Source organism: Cucumis melo, chromosome 11 (genome assembly GCF_025177605.1).
Source record: "Cucumis melo cultivar AY chromosome 11, USDA_Cmelo_AY_1.0, whole genome shotgun sequence".
Lineage (NCBI taxonomy): Eukaryota > Viridiplantae > Streptophyta > Magnoliopsida > Cucurbitales > Cucurbitaceae > Cucumis > Cucumis melo.
The window spans coordinates 12,687,101-12,708,408 of record NC_066867.1 but is presented as its reverse complement, the minus strand read 5'-3'; positions in this window follow the sequence as shown (position 1 = coordinate 12,708,408).

Here is a 21,308-nt window from a genome sequence, read left to right as displayed (position 1 = left end):
GTAAAAAAAGAATCAGAAAACAAGAAAGACGATGGAAAGAATCGCAACATAAAAAAAAAAAGACGAAATACGATGGAAAGAAATCGCAGCAGAAAAAAAGAAGGAAAAGAAGAAAGACGATAAAGAAATCATATGAGGAAGAGGACGAAAGAAATCGTGAGGAACAGAAGAAAAAGATGGAAAGGCAAATCTGTAATATTTAAAAAAATGCCTAACTTTATGGATTTTGTTACGTGAACCGTAAATAATTTAGTATTTTGTGTTATGAAATTATCAATACAACAAAACAGGAAAACATATATGTATATAGATCTGAGCCCAACGAATTACCATTGTCTCCTTAAGAAATTTACTCACCCTAGTGCTTGAGTTTTTAGAGTAATTGTCTCCTAGGATAAAACAAATTACCTTTCTTCTAAGAGTAGCACCCATCTAGAAGATCAGCGAATAAAACTTTGTGGATCTACCGAACGTGAAGATTGTGGATAATGGAGAAAATAGTTTTTGGACGAAGACAAATGATAATGAAAATTTTCTTCTCCTTCAACCAAATAGAAAAGGGCATATTTATAGACTTATTCGTGGCCATTCGAAAAGTCGTGTCATTTTTTCGATAACACTTTTCATCAAGTGATGCATCCACTCATGAAGCGATGCATCCACTCACGATGCATCCATTCATGAAAAACCACAAATAGTTATCGGTTTTCATGAAGTGATGCATCCATTCATAATACATCCATTCATGAAGAAACACGAACAATAACCATTTATTCCAACAATCCCCCCCATAAATGGTAGTTGACAAATAGAAGAAAATAAGCGTTCGGTGTTTTCTAATGGAGAACTTACATGAGGATAAGTAGTATAAACTTTGAACTTTTCCTAGTGAACGTCGATCGAGTTTACTTGGTTAATCAGTGGACATGATGTGTTGAACTGTCAACCGTTCTAGAGTAAACTAAAACAATAGATATCACACAACTTCTCATTATAACAAAGTTTGTTCTCATGATTGTGTTCGTTTTGGCCTTGAACACCGCCTGGTCTCGTGAGTGTTTTAGAGAATTCGCCTTAAAATTCTCATAGAAGCGGCCCCTTCACACTCACATAGGTGATTCCTGTACAGAACATCATATATGCTCTTTTTTTTATTATTATTAATAAATATCACTCACAGAAATCAATAAAAGCACGATACTTACCCTAAGCTCATACTAGCACTACTTCATCGTTCGTAGAATGGGTGAAAGATATTAATGAGTGCTCATTATGTTATCTACAGATCGGTTTTCCCATTGAACCTAGATCTTGGGATCTCCAGTCAACTAGGTTGGGTTGCCTCTCTAGGTAACTTCATATTATAGGCTTTAAACCCATTCTTTTTTAGGAACTCTCAACCAACTCCCTAGTTAGGTCTTTAATAACTGGATCCGCAATATTATCTTTTGATCTCACAAAGTCAATTGTGATAATTCCACTAGAGAGTAGTTGCCTGATTGTATTATGTCTTCGTCGTATATGTCGAGACTTACCATTATAAATAATATTTCGTGCCCTTCCAATAGCTACTGGCTATCACTATGTATACATATTGCAGGCACCGGTTTAAACCAATTGGGAATATCTTCTAAAAAATTACGAAGCCATTCTGCTTCTTCCCTAGCTTTGTCTAGAGCTATAAATTCATATTCCATTGTAGATCATGCTATACATGTTTGTTTGGAAGATTTCCAAGATACAGCCCCACCGCCAAGGGTAAAAATGTAACAACTTGTGGATTTGGAGTCTTTAGTGCTTGATATCCAGTTGTCATCACTATAACCTTCAAGTACAGCAGGATAGCAAGAGTAGTGTAATCCATAAGTTTTAGTATGCTTCAAGTATCCTAAAACTCTCAAGATAGCTTTCCAATGATCTTGACCTGGATTACTTGTATAGCGACTTAACTTGCTTACAACATATGCTATATCAGGACGTGTACAACTCATAATGTACATTAAACTACCAATGATGCAAGAGTATTCTAATTGTGTTATACTATCCCCATTATTTTTACCTAAATGGAGACTAACATCAATTGGGGTCTTTGCAATCACAATGTCATGTGTTTTTATATTTCTTCAATATTGTATCAACATAATGTGATTGAGACAGCATTAATCCTTGTGGGGTTTTAGAAATTTTAATATCTAGAATAACATCTGCGACACCCATGTCTTTCATCTCAAATTTATTGGCCAACATTTGTTTGGTAGTCTTAATAATGTTGATATTGCTACCTATAATTAGCATATCATCAACATACAGGCACACAATGACATGGTCATTCTGATTGATTTTGACATATACACATTTGTCACATTCATTGATTTTAAATCCATTGGCTATCATTACACTGTCAAATTTTTCATGCCATTATTTTGGTGCTTGTTTTAGTCCATAAAGAGACCTAATTAATTTGCAAACTTTCTTTTCTTGACCGGGAAAAACAAACCCTTCAGGTTGTTGCATGTAGATCTCTTCATCTAACTCACCATTTAAAAAATGTTGTTTTGACATCCATCTGATGTATCTCAAATCCATGCAAAGTTGATATTGCTATGAGCATGCGAATGGAAGTAATTCTAGTAACTGGTGAGTATGTATCAAAATAGTTAAGTCCTTCTTGTTGCTTATATCCTTTGGCAACAAGTCTTGCCTTATATTTATCTATTGACCCATCGGTCTTCATCTTTCGTTTGAAAATCCATTTGCAACCAAGTGGTGTACTTCCTAATGGAAGATCAACTAGCTCCCAAGTATGGTTATGCATAATGGACTCAATTTCACTATTCACAGCTTCTTTTCAATATGGAGCTTCAGAGAGGACATGGCCTCTTTAAATGTTTGAGGTTCGTTTTCTAACAAATATGTTACAAAATCAGGCCCAAATGATTTTGAAGTCCTCATCCTTTTACTTCGTCTAAGTTCCTCATCTTTGTTTAACTTATCATTTGGTCTATTTTGAGGTTCACTCGTTATAGAATCAAAAGAACGTTTTTGTAACCTTGCTTTACAAGTCATTTTGTGTGGAAAAATATTCTCAAAGAATGTTACATTCCTTGATTCCATGATAGTATTAACATGTATATCTGAGACATCTGATTGATGAACTAGGAATCGATATGCACAACTTTTGCTAGCATAACCAATAAATATACAATCAACAGTTTTTGTCCTATTTTAACCATTTTTAGGCATTGCAACCTTTGCTAGGCACTCCCACACTTTTAAGAATTTGTATGAAGGTTTTCTTCCTTTCCATTTTTCATAAGGAATATTTTGTGACTTCTTATGAGGTATTCTGTTTAATAAGTAATTTGCTGTCAACAAAGCTTCTCCCCACAAATTTTGGGGTAAACCTGAACTTATAAGCATAGCGTTCATCATTTCCTTAAGTGTTCGGTTTTTTCGTTCAGCAATTCCATTGGATTGAGGTGAGTATGGAGCAGTAGTTAGGTGAATAATGCCATGTTTTGAACAAAATTGTTCAAAAGGAGGACCATATTCACCACCTCGATCACTTCTTATTGCCTTAATTTTTGTGCTAAGTTGATTTTCAACCTCTTTTTTATAAAGCTTAAACATTTCAACTGCCTCATCTTTGCTTTTCAGCAGATAAACATAACAATATCTTGTGCAGTCATCTATAAAAGTAATAAAATACTTTTTCCCACCTCTAGTTTGCACAAATTTCAAGTCATAAATATCACTGTGAATTAACTCTAAAGGTTTGGTCATTCTCTCAGTGGAATGAAAAGGTGCTTTGGTTATTTTTGATTCCACACATACTTCACATCTATGATTTGTATCAAAAGTGAATTTTGGAATTAAGTTCATATTAATCAGCCTACGCAAAAAAATTGAAGTTGACATGTCCTAGTCTGCCATGCCAAACAAATGACTCAACAATATAACAAAAAGTAGATACTTTATTATTATTATTACTTTTGAGTACAACTGTGAGTACATTTAATTTAAACAGACCATCACTCACATAACCTTTTCCATTGTACATCTCATTCTTGGAAAGTACAAATTTATCAGATACAAAGACCATCTTAAAGCCATTCTTACTAAGTAATGAACCAGAAACTAAGTTCTTGCGAATGTCACGAACATGAAGCACATTGTTGAGAGTGAGTTCCTTCCTAGAGGTCATCTTAAGAATTACTTTTCCTTGTCCCTCGACCTTTGACGTAGAGGAGTTACCCATAAATAATTGTTCTCCATTAGAAACGACACATATGAAGTGAACATATTCTTGTTGGCACAAATATGACGAGTAGCACCAGTGTCTACCGACCATTCCTTGGAATTGCCCACCATGTTGCACTCTGAAATGACTGCACAAAGGTCAATATCTGCAACACCATCTGATACTTCATCAACTTCTGTGATATGAGCTTGAACATGTTTTTTCTGAAAGTTCTTTTGTTTACGACAATCCTTAGATTGATGTCCCATTTTGTTGCAGTTGAAGCACTTGCCATTGAACTTTTTTGTGAATCGCGGGTTTTTATTTGAACCTTCACCAAAAAATTTCCTTTTCTTGTTACTGTGTGGTTTATTTTCCACAATAATGGCCTTGGGGTCTATTGTACTATCTATAATACACTTTTCTGCCTTTCTATTATTCTCTTCAATCCCAAGTCGAACTACAAGTTCCTCAAGCTTTATCTTTTTGCGTTTATGCTTGAGATAATTTTTGAAGTCCTTCCATGAGGGTGGCAATTTTTCAATTATTGATGCTACCTGAAAATACTCACTTAAAGTCATATTCTCAGCATGTATATCATGTACGATTACCTGGATTTCCTGAACCTAACTGATTACAGTTTTGGAGTCCACCATTTTGTAATCCAGAAATTTTCCAACGATAAATTTTTTTGCACCAGCAACTTCAGTTTTGTACTTCTTCTATAATGAAGTCCAGAGATTTTTTGCTGAATCAACACTACTATACTCATTGTACAGCGTGTTGTCCAATCCATTCAGAATGTGGTTCTTGCAAAGGTATTCTGCATGTTTCCATGCATCTACTGCAAGTTGCTTTTCTTTGTCAGTTTCTCCCTCAGGTAAAATGGGAGCATCCTCTTTGAGAAACTTTTCCAAATTTAAAGTGGTGAGATAGAACAACATTTTTTGTTGCCAACGTTTGAAATCAACACCACCAAATTTTTCAGGTTTCTCCCCGTGAGCAACACCAGTTACAGGAACTGAATTAAAGCTTGTTGAAGTCATATCTTTAAAACAAGAAAATTTTAAACAAATAATTAATGCAAATCTTTCACATATAAACTAATGCAAAGAAAAAATAAAAATTACTCAAGTTAATATGCTATTGTGATATTTGAATTTAAAAAACAAAAGAAACAAATGAAAAACACTTAAGTTAATATGCTACTGTGATTTTTGAATTTAAAATGAAACAAATCTAAACAATATATATATATATAACAAACTAATTATATATATTTATGTATTAAACAAACTAAGATATTTAACAAATAAAATTAAACAAAATCTTAACAAAAGAAAAATACAGAAGAGATGTATTCTTAAATAAAAAATCCAGAAGTGTTTTGCTGTGTGAAGGATGGAAAATAACAAAAACAAATTACGAAAGATGAAGAAATAAGACCACTGCAAAAAAAATTTAAAAATATTCCTGTTTTGTTTGAAATTTGAACCAAAGAAGATATACTAAATTTGTCTTAAGATTGTTATGAAAATTATCAATACAACAAAACAGGAAAACATATATGTATATAGATCTGAGCCCAATGAATTCACGTTGTCTCCTTAAGACAAATTTACTCACCCTAGTGCTTGAGTTTTTAGAGTAATTGTCTCCCAGGATAGAACAAATTACCTTTCTTCTAAGAGTAGCACCCGTCTAGAAGATCAGCGGACAAAACTTTGTGGATCTAACAAACATGAAGATTGTGGATAATGGAGAAAATAGTTTTTGGAAGAAGACAAATGATAATGAAAATTTTCTTCTCCTTCAACCAAATAGAAAAGGACCTATTTATTGACTTATTCGTGGCCATTCGAAAAGTCGTGTCCTTTTTTCGATAACACATTTCATGAAGCGATGCATCCACTCATGATGCATCCATTCATGAAAAACCACAAATAGTTATCGGTTTTCATGAAGTGATGCATCCATTCATGATACATCCGTTCATGAAGAAACACGAACAATAACCATTTATTCCAACATTTTGTTACATTTATGAGTTTTTTTCTCGAATTTATGTCTCCTCACACACACTCTTCAAACCCAAGAGCCAGTCTTCTCTCACCCTCAGACTCACATTCTTAAATAGAAACAAATTTTTTAGGAGTGATGTTCGCCGACAAGTGATAGAGAGGAAACTGAAGAGAAGACGATAGATAGGGATTAAAAAAAAGGGAGGCTAGCAATACAACGTGCACTTGTGGTCAATGGAAAGTAAAGCAGCAGTAGAGCAAGCATCGTTGATTTTTTTAGGGGAAAAATAACTTCACAGTTGCCATCATTCCTCTCCAGCTTGCAAACTAAGAAGATATTTTTAAAAAAGTAAACGAAACTTAACAAATGTTGTGCTCAGTTTTTGCTTTTTGTATTTGTTTACAAATTATGAACCGGTTTTTATTTATTTGAGTGGAATAGTTTTCTGGGTTTAGTTTGGGTGTATTTTTTTCTAATAGCAATCGATATTGATTTTAAGTATTAGATATTATTTAAAGAAAAATCGGTATCATTGACAATTTTACAATCACTATCATATATCAATATCTCTCACTGACAACTAACATTAGATCAGACAATAATAAAATAACAGTTGATTTTATTAGAATAATAAAAATATATCAAATGGCTAGCAATCAAACAACCATTATGTCATACCCCTTCCCTAACAACTTCTTTAGCCACAATAAGAGGTGTGAAGTCGGCATATGTCCACTCTTTTATGACATATGCAGACCTTCTAGCACTTATAACTTTACTAAAAAGATACTTTTGACAATGCTATACTAAAAAATCTTTAAAAAAAACACAGCGGAAAAACTTATCAAATCGTAGTAACAACTTTTACACGACTCTCTAAACTTTATTTAGACACAAAGTACACAAGTCCACCGAGGACAATGACAACCTAAACCCAACTGGATGACTGGCAGTGGTAAGCTTAGTTCTAGGATCAATGAGAAATAAAAACATTTGTAAATTTGAGCTGGATGACCGATTGAGCGTCTAGCTTTAATAAACATGAATCAACTAAAATTAAATTTTATTTACCAGTTTTTCTAACACAATCATGAAATCAACCTCTTATCATATTTCTCTTATTTTCTACGTTGTAACATGTCTATTTTGCTACTTTAGCGTCGTTAAAGTCAAAATTTGTAGTAGTGTTTTGAATTTGTTTTGGTTGGAAGTGTGGTTTTCTTTGCTCTGTTTAGTCGAAGATCATAATTAAGATTTATGCCTTCTTGTGTGTTCTTCCATCTACTATGTTTTCTCAAACAATAATATCCTGGTATATGATAGTTTCTTAAAAAACATAGTGCACCATGGATTTACTACGCTTCGTTTTGGTTTTCTTACTGTTTTATTTCTTATCAAAATTTGAAGGTTGCTGTAGAATAACAACATTTTCGGTCCAATTCCCATTGAACTTGGAACTCTCCATTGCTTCAAACATTAGATCTCTCAAACAATCAATTCTCTGGTCCAATACCAACATCTTTTATTCAACTAAACGGTCTACACTATCTGTAAGTATTTGAAAATTTTCTCCGACCGTCTTTTCTGTTTGGTTTTTTGCAATATAGAGGATGTAAAAAACACCTCAAAATTTTCACTTTTTCCAGAGATTTAATCATTTTACATGTATGACTCCAATGAAGTTTCAATTTCTAAAGTTGGACTTTTTGATATTATTCAATGCTCTTTATTCTCAATTTTTCTTAGAGGTCATGTACTTGATGCATAAGTTGCTGCTTGTCTGTTTGCTCCTTTTCTATTATTTATGAAAATAACTTGCTCTTTCTTATTTTATCTTGTTATGAGTAAGAGGTTGAACGATAATAGCTTGTTCAGGCCTTTTCCCATGTCTTTAGCCAAAATCCCTCAGCTTGCTCTCATGTGAGTATTCATTATTTGTTTGTTTTCTTTCACTCATCTTTTTGACTATTAGAAATGTTCCTTCTCCCCCATGACTTTTCTGAAGTTATAACAATTATTTTCTAATATTTTAATCTGACATTATACTTTATGTTATTTTTTGCTGTAGATTGGTTCATGTGGTCGGTTTTAGGAGGTCCTCTTCTCAAGCTCATAGCAGTAGATTGGTTCAAAGTTGTTAAAAGCTTTGATGGCATTGTGTTGCATTCCCGAAATTTAGTTCAGGTTTTACATCTACAAACAGTAGAAACCCCTAACAGAATATATGCTATACTATATTCTTAATTTTAATCACTGTATTTTTCCATTACCAAAAGCTACATGCTTGATGCCTTTCAGTTTACATGTTGAATTTACATGATGTAATTAAAGGAAGTAAATAGCTAAAATTGATTGTTTTTAAGTAATTTCACCTCATAAATTGTTTGTTTCTATAACTTCATTGTTGAACAAGTGAATCAGAGAATCGTGTAATCTTTTGTTGCGCTAGGAAAAAGGTCTGTTATGTTAAGCATACGATAAAGCTAGGTGACTTCATTTTTGTTACCGCTGTTAATAAATCACTACTAAAAACCTAAAAGTTTTTAGAAGAATGAAGGTGTATAAGAAATGTGTAATTGCTGCACAACCTTGTGCCTCTTAGCCCATTTGATTAGAAAGGAATAAGTATAATTTTTATAACATTTTTTATGATTGAGATGCTTTATACGTCCTCGTTCTTTCTTTTTATTCTCCTGGAAACACCATCTAATATCCTAACAAAAGGGCAAACATACCTCTTTAGGATTGCATTGGAAACATGAAAATATAATGATCTACCAATAAGAAAAATAAAAAGTAAATACTAACCTAAATGTAGACAATTAATAGAAAACTAATATTCACATTTTTAAAATAAACTCAACACTCCTCTCAAACTCGTATACTAGCCAGCAGAGCAGAGCGCACAAGAGTCGACCACAACTTTTTAAGAATTAGCAAGAGTTCAGGTGAGCGGCTAAACATTTTACTAGAGCCATTATTTCTTTACCGCATATGATTCTGTATGTATCAAGCTCAGTCCTTTGGTTTTTATGTTCTGTTCTATATTGATCATCCACATTGTGTTCTAAAATATCTGAACTAGGGTTTCTGGATTCACATTAAGTGTGATCTTATTAGCACTTGAGATTAATCGCCGAAGATGGAGTTAATATCTTACTTAGCACTAGCAGGTGAGATATTTGCTTCTGCTGTTTGGTTGCTCGTTTGCCTTTATAATTGTTTGTCTATACCAAATTTCTATGAAGTATCAATCAAATGTTTCTTTTATCAAGGGAATTGTCTTTTATTTATCAATTTATTTATTTAGCGGAGGGGGGTGAGGGTTCCATATGAGCTATGAAGGGAAAAATGGAAATGTGATATTTCAGTAATCGGTTAAATAACTGTAACGCCCCAAAAATTAAGATAATTTTGGAGTTAATTATCTTAATTTTTTTTAATTAGCTTTAAGTTATTGGGCGTTATTTTGAATTCATTTAATGAGAATTATTTGATTTATGTGGGAATTGAAATTAATTAAATATTTCATGGATGAATATTTAATTAATTAGAGGTTTTGGCATGTGGTGTTTGTTGAGTTTTTGATTAAATGGTAAGTTAAGAGAATTAAGTAAAGTTGTGGATTTTTAGTGTTGTTGAAGTTGAATTTAATTAAATAATTATGGATGTTATTTAATTAAATTATGAGGTGGAAAGTTTGTTGGAGATTTGATAATTATATGTATATGTGGTAATATATATATAATTATTATGTTAAAGGAAAAGATAATTATATTTGTTGAAATATAATTATTTAAGGAAAAGATAATTGTATTTTGGAGAAAGAATATTTAGGAAGGGAGAAAAGGTAAAATAATTATATTTTGGAAAAATATAATTATTTGTAAAAGGATAATTATTTTGGATAAAGATAAATAATAATTAATTATTGTAGAAGATAATTAATTATTCCGAAGAAAGATAAATAATAATTAATTATTGTGGAAGATAGTTAATTATTTTGGAGAAAGATAAATAATAATTAATTATTGTAGAAGATAATTAATTATTTTGGAGAAAGATAAATAATAATTAATTATTATAGAAAATAATTAATTATTCTGCAGAAAGATAAATATTAATTCTTGAGTAAAGTTGTTATGGTTGGGTTAAGATAATTCATGCTGGAAGTTATAAGTGATTTATTGAAAAGGATTTGATTGATTAAAATAATTGAGGATTTAAGTTAATTTGAGATTTTGGAGGGAAAAGTTGGTTTTGGTGGAATTGGATTTAATTGAGTATATATATGTGGATATATGTATATATTTAATTAATAATTTGGAAAAGTGAAGTTAATTATATTATGAAATATAACTATATTTGTTTGGAAAAGAAGATAATCCATGAGAAGAAAGATGGTTGATTTGATTGGACGAAAAAGATATATATTTATTTATAAGAGAGAATGATGATTTAAATAAATATATATATTTATTGTAGATTTTGGTGAGAGAAAAATAATAATAATAATAATAAAGAAGTATTGTTATTATTATTATTAATGGTTATAAATGCCTAAGTTTTTGTGCATTTAAGACATTTATTTAGGAGAGATAATGGGAATAAAGATATATGTATATTTTTTGATATTATATATATATATATATATATCCTAAAAGTAAAAGGAAAAGGAAATAATAATAATAAATATTATTGTTATTATTTGGGTCTATAAATAGCATTGGAATGCTTAAGTTAGAAATGAAAGGAAAAAGAAAAAGTTTCTTCATCTTCTTCTCTAAGATAACCCTCTACTGTCGCCGCCTCATCAGTTGAAGTTAAGATTGGTCTCTTTGGAAGTTGAGGATTTAAAGTGATGAATTTTCCCATCAAGGATAAGAGGATTTTTCAACCTCCATTTGAGTAACATTGGTAAGCTAATGAAATTAAATTAATATTTTATTAATTTAATTTTAGATCTATTTGAGGTTTCTTTAAAGGTTCAATTGGCTAAGTTTTTAAGATTTAAATCTTGGATTTTTTCCCAATCAAGGTTGAATTGGTTTCAACCCCTTTTGTTTGAGAAGTTAATTATTTTGGGAGAATTTTTGGATGTTAGCCAATTGCTAATTTCATTAATTAAGATACTGAGATTTCCTTTTATGATTAGGATCAAGTTAATTGGAGAATTTTTACTGTCAGCTAGGGAGTACCTTGTTTGGCTAAAATCTCCAGGTAAGAGATTCTCCTACTAGACTTTCGAACTGAATTTAAGAGACCGCATGTAATTATGATTATGCATTGATGGTAGCTAAAATGCATAACTTGATGTTATTGATAAGGACTGCACTGTATTGATGATTGATGTTAATGACTAGTAGATTGATGTTGATGATTGTTGATGCGTGATATATTAATCACATGATTAAGGACGTTAAGATTGATATTCATGTCATGTTATGATGTTATGTTGTGCTACATGCTATGGATAAGGTGTTCTGTTAACTTTGTCTATTAGAGTCGTACCTGCATGGGTGTCCTTCGGGATCACCACCTATTTAGGACTGCGTAGTCCGATGGGACCGCTAGTCTAGCATGGATATAGATATGATTCGAGTGATTCGACGGGATCCTCGCAGCCCGATTGTCTTAGTGTTTTCTCCAGATTCGCTACAGACCAGTATGTCCTAGGTGCTCCCTCGGGACGCTGAAGACCAGATTCTGTTCCTACGGGAGCGCATGTTGCACGTGTTCCGGAACGTGCCAGTTATTGGGTACCTTTTTCAGGACTCTAATGGGAAGTTAACAGACTCACTCTTTCTATGTTTAACATTTCAGGCAAAGGTAAAGGTAGAGGAAAGCTGGCGAGCGACAGAGAAGGATCCGTGACACGCCATATGGGGACTCAGTTTTTCTTCCGCGTTTATGTTTCAGTGTTTTAATATTCCGTTTTTAATGAAAATTTAGTCTTCCCTCGTTTCAAAAAAGTGTCTCTTGTCATTGTTTCTTTTTAGTAATGACCTCAACTTAGTATAAAGAATTGGGTCGTTACAACTGAGCTTTTCTTGCTATTGAGTTCATTAACCCAATCTTGGTAAATATTATTTCACACCTCTTTGCTTGTTAGTGGTGTTAAAACTTTGCTCTCAAAATATCAAATGTGTTGGAATTGTGGAGTAAGTGCAAGTGATGTTTTAGGTACACGTATACAGCTACAGTGTCTTAGTGACATTTTAGATACTAAATGTTATACATTTTAGCTACTGAATGTTGTATGTTCTTATAGTGCTTGTTAAAATTCTAAATAGTAAATGATTTATTTTGATGTTGTTTGTAGAATGATTGATGTTATATCGAGTTGAAAGCTAAGCGATTGTGTAAATAGTCAGGCGGTCATTGAAGGTTGAAGACTAAGAATGCGTTTAGGATTTCTTATTTAAGTCTCGTATTAGGATCTTTTTTTCATGTACTATTGTAGAATGTATATATAAACCCTAAACCCTAAACCCTAATGGTTTAAGACTTAGACCAAACCCGGCCCACAGACAAAAATTTGGTTCTTATTTCCTTGTCGTTTGTAGCTTTGATTCATCTTACATATTTATATGTACCTAGTTTGTTTTCAGGTTAATGCTTATTCATCGTTTATATGATCAATAATAGCTTGATTTTTTATTGTTTGGCAATTTGCTGAACCAAGTCCATGAATTGTACTTTATAAATATTTAATTAGATGTATTCTAATTAGAGGATTTCTAGTTGTAATCAATCTTATAAAGTGGTTGCAATGTGTCTGGTGAAAGATCAAACCAAGAGGCCTACAGCTGAGAAACTTCTTTGAAATATTTGAGCAGAATCACTAAACAGTTGAGGCAAAATAAATATTTCAATCCTTGAAAATAGCTCATGATTATCGGCTTGGCGAGTTATTCTATAAGGTAGTCTTTGAAATATATTTCATTCATATTTTGGCAGTTTTCATCCTTTTGAAATGAGAAACTTATGTTTCCTTTTAATTCATTTACAAGTTAGGATCGTTGATACATGAAAAATACCTTATCAATAAGTTATTAGTTTGTTCAACACTAATTAGGCAGAAAAATGGAAGGGAATAGGTTAGTATCAACATAATTAGGAATAAATCCTAAATAAACATTTTCTTTATCAAAATAAATCTTAGTTTTTGGCCGAAAGTATCCATCTTGAGTTTTAGTGTGTGAACAAATACCCACATTGGCATGTCATACGTAGGTTGCTGCGATTTATCTTTTTGTTTCTTTTTGGTTTACTCCTAACAGTTTTGGTTATGGCATTCATCGTTTTCATAATAATGATCACTAACTTTTAGAACCATCCACCATGGAAGTCTGTCGCTGAACTTGTAACTTCCATCACTAAGACACAAACATAAGTAGAACTCATCCTTGAAGGTTCTAGAATTTGAGGAATGAGGTATTCCTTGTATGCACATAACACGAAAGACCTATTTGAAAAGTTTAATTGTGTTTGAGCTTGTTTTGTTATTTTCATAATTTTGTGTGTGGTTATAACATAGTGGAATCTTATTGAAGAGATCTGGAATTTAACTTATAATCGCCTACTTAGTATCAAGGGAAAATTATTTTATTTTTCAGTAAAAGGCAATAAGATGTGAGAGATTCCAATTCACGATGGGTAATTTTGATTCAGCTAGTGACTACGTAAAGTTGCTGACAACTTTTCCTCTCTATGCTGAATGACGTTACTTGTTCATTTTACCTGTCCGGTTATAATGCTTGAATTGTACACACAATCCCAATTTTCTTGTTCAGCTAAGGGAACTGACTTCAAGTAAAGTTGCTCATTATGTACTTGGATTTGTGATTGGAATTTAGGTTTTGTGATTATGTTTAGCTTTGTTTGGTACTTCTTTAAATTTATTACAGGTATATTCCTACATGTCGAGCTTTCTGTTTATGTTATTAATGGCCCCTATCTTTTATAGGATACCTAATCTCCACTAGTTTGAACTTGCTTCGATACGGGGTCATTTTTACTTGTGATTTAGTGGGCTTTGAGGTCAATACCTCTTGATGGTCTTTAGGTTGGTTTTCTTATCAGACATTTATTTTGGAAAGAAAAACTAATAATAATGTAAAAAAGGGAATGAAAGAATTACTTGAAATTCGCCGAAAAAATTGGTTGGAGAAAACAGAAAACTTAAAGTTCTTCAGAAAATACAAGTGGTGAAAAGTGGGAATCAGGGATTGAGATGGGTTTATAAAGAGGTTCTAACCACAATTAAGGAATGGTTACTGCGTTGGGTTAACATCATCGTTTGGACGTTCAAGGCACTAATCATTTCATTCCTTTTTTAAAATTTGAATTAACGTTCCAAATTACGTGAAACCCTAAAAAGCCCATGGGTATTTTCTACTCGATAAGCTTCGCGAGAAAATCTTAACACGTGGGCGTTTTTACGTTAATCCAAACTCACGCAATGGTCTTATAGTGTAAACCCTATTCTTTCTTCACCTAACTTACACACGATAAAACTCACAACTCTTTTCCTGACTTGTCAAAAACTTCAAAACTAAAAAGCACTCAAGAAAGTAGTAAAAGACAAAATTAAAAGAAAGCAATAAATACAAAAATGATGTATTTTACGATAAGGTTAAACAAAGTGATACGTTAAAAAAGCATCTATACATTTAGATTTCTAAATGTGGGTGATTTAGGCCTTTTCGTGATCAATGCCTCGCATATCCATCCTAGACATGTTGTTTCTTTCTGAACGACTTTGTTCATTTTCTATACAATTGCCCATAGCTTTGATTCTTTGCTATACGACACTTTATTGCAATGATTTCCACAGAGAAGTTTGATGCATTCACCTCGTGCTGCAAATGATTGCTTGATTTGTTTTTTTCATGGCCAATGAAGACAAGGTGTTTCACCGCACCATTGCGTGAACCTTTTAAATTAATTGCCTCACGGAAAAATCCTCCACAAAAGAGGATGGATCTTTTAAAGTTAGGGGTTTGCTATGAGTTTGACATTTTAGTATTTCTATCGCAAACGTATCTTTGCAAAATCAATGGGAAAAAACTAACCCTGCACGATGAGGTACACGATCATTAACGTAATCCTACACGATAGGGTACACGATCGTTAATGTGCGTCTCTTCTGCATAATAATAAATTTGTTTATGTGTCATTGAAGTTCTATGTCTGCAACTACGCTACGTGATAAGACATGATTATCTCATATAGTATGCTCGCTATGTCTTTAGGCGAGGATCGTACAATAAAAGGTACACATCCTTTCTATGCATATCTACTTAATCTGCGTTCTCAGTACAAGTTTTCCTATCGCTTGCCCAATTGCAAGCGAACTGATAGGTTTTCTTGGTAAGCTAGGTTTAAACACAGAGAATTTCTATCAAGCTTAGTTAAAATGTCTTCTTATTCTAAGCGGTATAAATATCTATATTGTATAAAATATAAGTGTATGCATATGTGTATTAATTCTACTATTTACACTAGAGGTTCTGTAGAAGGTGATATGAAATTGTTTGAATATGGGGGAGTGAACTAACTTACATAGAAGAAATGTGAAGGAAGGTCTTCGCGTTGTAATCGATTAAGCCATGTGGCAGTCCTTGATTCGATAAACATTACTTAACCATCTTCTAATTATGGCGAACAACCTCTCGATGCTTAAACACCACAATTTTTCTCCTTTTGGAACATAAATGATAAAGATAAATTAAGCGATAGCTATCTAAACTTCTGTATTTATAAGTGTCACGTTGCCTCTCTTTAAGGGGAACAACCTCTTGACGTTAAGATACCACACTTGTTCTCCTTTTGGAACACGAATGATGGAGGTTAATCACCAGAATGGAGTTTGTTTCCAAACTCCTTTCTATGCACGTTTAATTGTGTTCTTGCTACTTACTCTCTCGAGCAGTTAGCGATAAACGATGGTCAAACAATGAAGTCAAGCTCAGCTAAACATGATGAACTTTATAAGTAAGGATCCCTTATCAAGCACTTATCACAAGCTTAAACTACTTATAATACTTCAACAAGATGATAGTAAAGAAATGACAAAAAGATAGTGAATAGAGATTGATGTAGGCCTTTCGGTCATGGAATTGTAAAAGTCAAAACATTACATTGAAAGTACAAAAATGGAATGTAAAGTAAGGAGCCAAGCCACATAATGCCTTATGAGCATTCCTTGGCTCTTTTACAAGTTATGGGGATGGTTGGCGGTTTCTCTCTCTAATATCTCTCTATGCTTTCACTCAGAAGTTGACTGGAAAAGAGGTGAAGAAGAGAAGAACTTCTACAAATAGGGAAGAGCTATTGTCTTCAGCTGACTCTCATGGAGACAGTTCTCCTAGAGCTCTCTAGGTTTTATTCATTTAGACATCCTTTCTCATAGTAGAGATGAAGGTATATATAAACTACTTTGGGTGAGAAACTTCTATTTTCTGCACATTTAGTGTCAAAAGCAACCTTGTCAAGTCACATCAACTTCAACTACCATTCTTGTCTTCTAGTGAATCTCTTTGTGTGATGATGTGGCATATCGCCTACTGATGTTAATCACCAAGAAACTTCCTATCACTTGACCTTGCACTCGTTCTACTTGCGATTTACTATTTTTCTTCTTTTCTTCATTATCCTATAATAAAAACACTGAAAAGCATAGTAAATTAGGCATGAAGACTTATGTAAGTTGTATTCTCTTATCTTTATAAATTTGCATTAAAAGCTACACATTTTGACACTTTATTCTATGTTTTGACTTCATTGTTTTACTTAAAAGGTCATAATAACTTGTATTTCTACAAGTTATCAACTGGATCAATTTGTCAAGTTAGGAACCATGGTAATCGGAAGTGTATAGTGGTTGACTTTAACATATTGCCTCCAATTTTCAAGTGTCGGGCAGGACGACCATGGAAACCAAGAATATTATCAATTGGCGAGAAGAAAAGTCACTCAAAATAAAGTCATTGTTATCGTGCTGGTCACAAATTGTAGAAATTGCGGACTTCCACCATTTTTACAATGATGTGACATTCTGTTTTTGATAATATAATCTTTCAGCTTCAGCATTAAGAACATTTTTTTTGTTAGTAGTAAATACTTTCTAGTTTTTTGACTCAAACCTTTCAATAATAATCTATATTTTTCCTCAATACATTTTCAAGTCTATAAAAGTGATTTTATTGTAAAGTAGTAATATGGAGTAATATAATTCACTGTAAAGTCTACCTCTGATAGTTTCTATCAATAAGAGACTTTATTCTGAAGTCTATCACCAATAGTTTCTATCAATGATAGAAACCAATATACATTAATATAACTTTTTCCCAACAAAATGCACCCATTAATACTAATTTGCAATGGTTCAACCTATGATTCATGTAAAATACTAATATTTCAATGAAAACATAGAGACAAAGAACTTATATTGATTCAACTTGTAATCCAACGTTTTTCTCTAATAATATAGTAAAATCAACTACATATGAAGAAGTAATGTCACTGTTTTGTCTATGATCGATATGGTCTATCATTGATAAACTTCTACATCCATTAAAGAGTCACAACTATTTAAGAACATAATGAGGCCTAATTCATAGTGTTTAGTCTAATGTACTAAAATGTCAATGTGAACTCTATCATAAATATCCAGAAAACTAATGTACTACAATATCCATCTACTCATTGAGAGATTTGCAAATCAAAACTACGGGCAAAATTCTTTATTCTAAAAGAATGTCTACTGCTTTTAGAGAATCATTCTTCTTGTCTTTTCCATTCTTTTGGTCTCTCTTTCTTTTGTTTATGCACATTCTCAATTTTTCTTCGATGGTTCAGGTTGTCTCTTTGGCCTAACATTTTCAATATTATTTACTATTTCCATAGTTTTCACTTTTGCCTTTTCTTGAACAACCTGAAAAAATAATATTGAATTTGAGTTTAAACATACAATACACATTGAGTTTATCATAAAGAAAAATGATTATTATAATACCTTCACTTTGTTTAATGGGTCATACAATATTTTTGACTTATTTTCACGATGATTGTCATCATCTTCCTCAGTTTCTTCAATCTTTTGTAGATACTAATATTAGTATAGCAATAAAAAGAATTATAGAAACTGTCAATATCCTAGTACTAATGGACTTTTCAAGCGCACTTGAGATCTAAGAATAGTTTATCACTAATAGAACCCTATCACTAATAGAATTAAATCATACAAAGTCTAGTGCTGATACAAATCTATTATTGATAGACTTTTCACTCACAAACTGTAAGACCCCTAGTTAAGACCCATAGTTAAGGCTCGTAGTTAAGATAAAAAGTAAAAGTTTGACGAAGTTTCCTGAAACAGGCGTTTTGGGTGGTCTATGCGAGAAGATGTTGGTTAGTCCGCGAGAAAGGTTATTAAGGAAGAACTTTGAAAGGTTAGACGATTAGAGTTCTTTGCGAAATGGAACTTTGGCAAGAAGAAACAAAGAAACTTCTCATAAGTTTCCTAAATTTACTTAATGAGCCACTTGTATGTAAGGTTTAAGTTAAGCATGATTAAGTTAAATCTTAAGATTACATGTCTACCACTAAGAAGTCGGAGGTGTCAACTTATCAAGAGCTTAAGGGTGACTAAGCTTGTTTAAGGCTTGGTATAAATAAGGGTTTTCAACAAAATTATTAGTCATGGTTATTTTAAAAATATAAAGAGAAAATTTTAAGTGTTGAACTTCTACCAAAGTGTCTAAGGAAAAATAAGAAGAAGAGAAGCCTTTGAAGTTTAAGTAGCTAAGTAGTGTGAGTGTTTGCTTAAAAGTATTTAAATGATTTGAACCCTTCTTTATTAAAGTGTTTACTGATTTAAGTGATGATTTCAATACAAATGTTTCTAAAAAGATTTCAAAGTAAAGTATACCCTATGTTTAAAGTATGGTTATTATGTTTTAAAGCATGTTTTGTGTTTCAATGATTATGAAATTGTGTTTAAACCATTAATCTACGTCCTATAAATGAGCTTATTGTTACGTACATATAAGAAGTAATGGCAGACATATAGAAAAAGACTACATGGTGGAGTGAAGTTGGCTAATGTAGAAAAAGACTGCATTGTGTTTAGCATCCTAAGCAACAAGAACGAATTAGAATATTCTCGGATGCTTATGATGAAAAGGCCATCTCAGTAGTCTAAACGAGGGACGATGATTCCTTGCGTAAAAAATGATTTGGGATTCTTGGCGAAAGGAATGACTTGATTAATGAGTGATATGTGAAATGTATTGGAATTTATGTCCTAAAACTTGTAGTTTGTAGTTAAAATTATATTCTATTCAATAAAGTGGTTATTGATGACTTATTAGTTAAAATAGAATACTATAATCTTGAATCCAGTAAACTAAGGTCCCGAGGCTATCTAGTGTAGACTTGAACTTTACGTAGAGACATAAATGTGGATCAAGTTTGAGTTTATAGCCTAAACGGTCTATAGTATATGAATAAGGTTAGACGCCTTATTTTGGAAATACTATGGATGTTGTCTGCTCTATAGTTAGTACAAACAATGTGATCCTAAATCGTTCATGTAGAGACATGGGAGTGGGGGCATCCTATATACGTGAAGAGTTTGCATAAGACTAGAACCATGAAATAGTTATTTTAAGTTATAACATCGTTGACTTTATAAACTAACTATTTCGATTATGATGACCTTGATAACTTAATCTTAATCCTGAGTTAACTATGAACTTCTGTTCAAACGATATTATCCTTAGATTTGGATAGGTGAGGGCAGCTAAATGGCACTGACCCAATATGCCTCCCATTTCAAGGGCAAAACCGGGTGGATGGCTAGGGACATAAAGTGTAAGACGGAATTCATTCTTACCCATTTTAGGGTTAGTAGATAGCTTATTCCCTTAATGACTGAATCCAAGTCTTCAACAAGGGATCCCACCCTCTCATTGGCCCGAGAGGAATTTAGTTTATAGGTTGGACCTTAAACAAAATGTTCAATAGAGGATCAGTGGAACTTAAGAAACAAGATGTAGTCTTGAGGGTAACACGGTATTTTCACCCAGTCGAGGTTATGAACAACATGTGAAGGATTAACTTTCTTATCATGATTATATTAGATGGACACAAATATATCTATAGTGAGGAGAGTGCAACTACGGGACTTTAGTGGAATAATTTATTAGTTAACGACTGTTGATTAACTCGATCTAAAAGGGTTTAACCAGTTAATCTCGAATCGTTGGATTCCATGATCGATTGGTCCATTAGGTTCCCCTGCTAACTCATATGGAATTAACTTAGAACAATATGTTTGAATAATTCGATTTGTTCGACGAAATAGGTAGAGAGAGGAAACCGGCGAATATATGTGATATAGCCATCGATTATAGAGCTTTTAGTTTAAATGTTATTTAAATATTAAAAATATGAATACGAATTCATATTCAGAAGCTTGAAATGGATGGAAATGGTCAAAGTTGTGAAAAGTTAAAGTGTTGACTTTTGACTTTGAAAAGTAAAACTTCGATTGGATTTATATTTAAATATGATTTGAATTTTAGAAAAATGAATGCAGATTCATGCTAGGGAGGTTGGAATTAGTCATGATGAACCAAATGGTAAAAAGGCAAAATATTGACTTTTGACTTAAAAGTTAAAGTTTGACTTTGACTTAATTATATCGGTCAAATGACCATAATGCCCTTGGACTAAAGTTAGTGGAAAAATCTAACATTTTGTTGGATAATCCCACTAATATTTAGTGCAAAAGGTGGCTACATGAGATATAAACACCTAGCCCACTAAGTTCCATAAAGGGGTTAGTGGATTATTAGGTATTGAGATTTAATAAACTAATTACATGCAATTCTGCATGTAGTTAGTCATAAAAAGGATATGTTTCAATTTGACGAAAATTGTTGGCCATTTTTGTAAGTTTGAATTACAAAATATTCCTTTTCTTCTCCCAAAAATCTCAACCTAATTTTCACCTCCAAATTTCATCTCTCTCAAT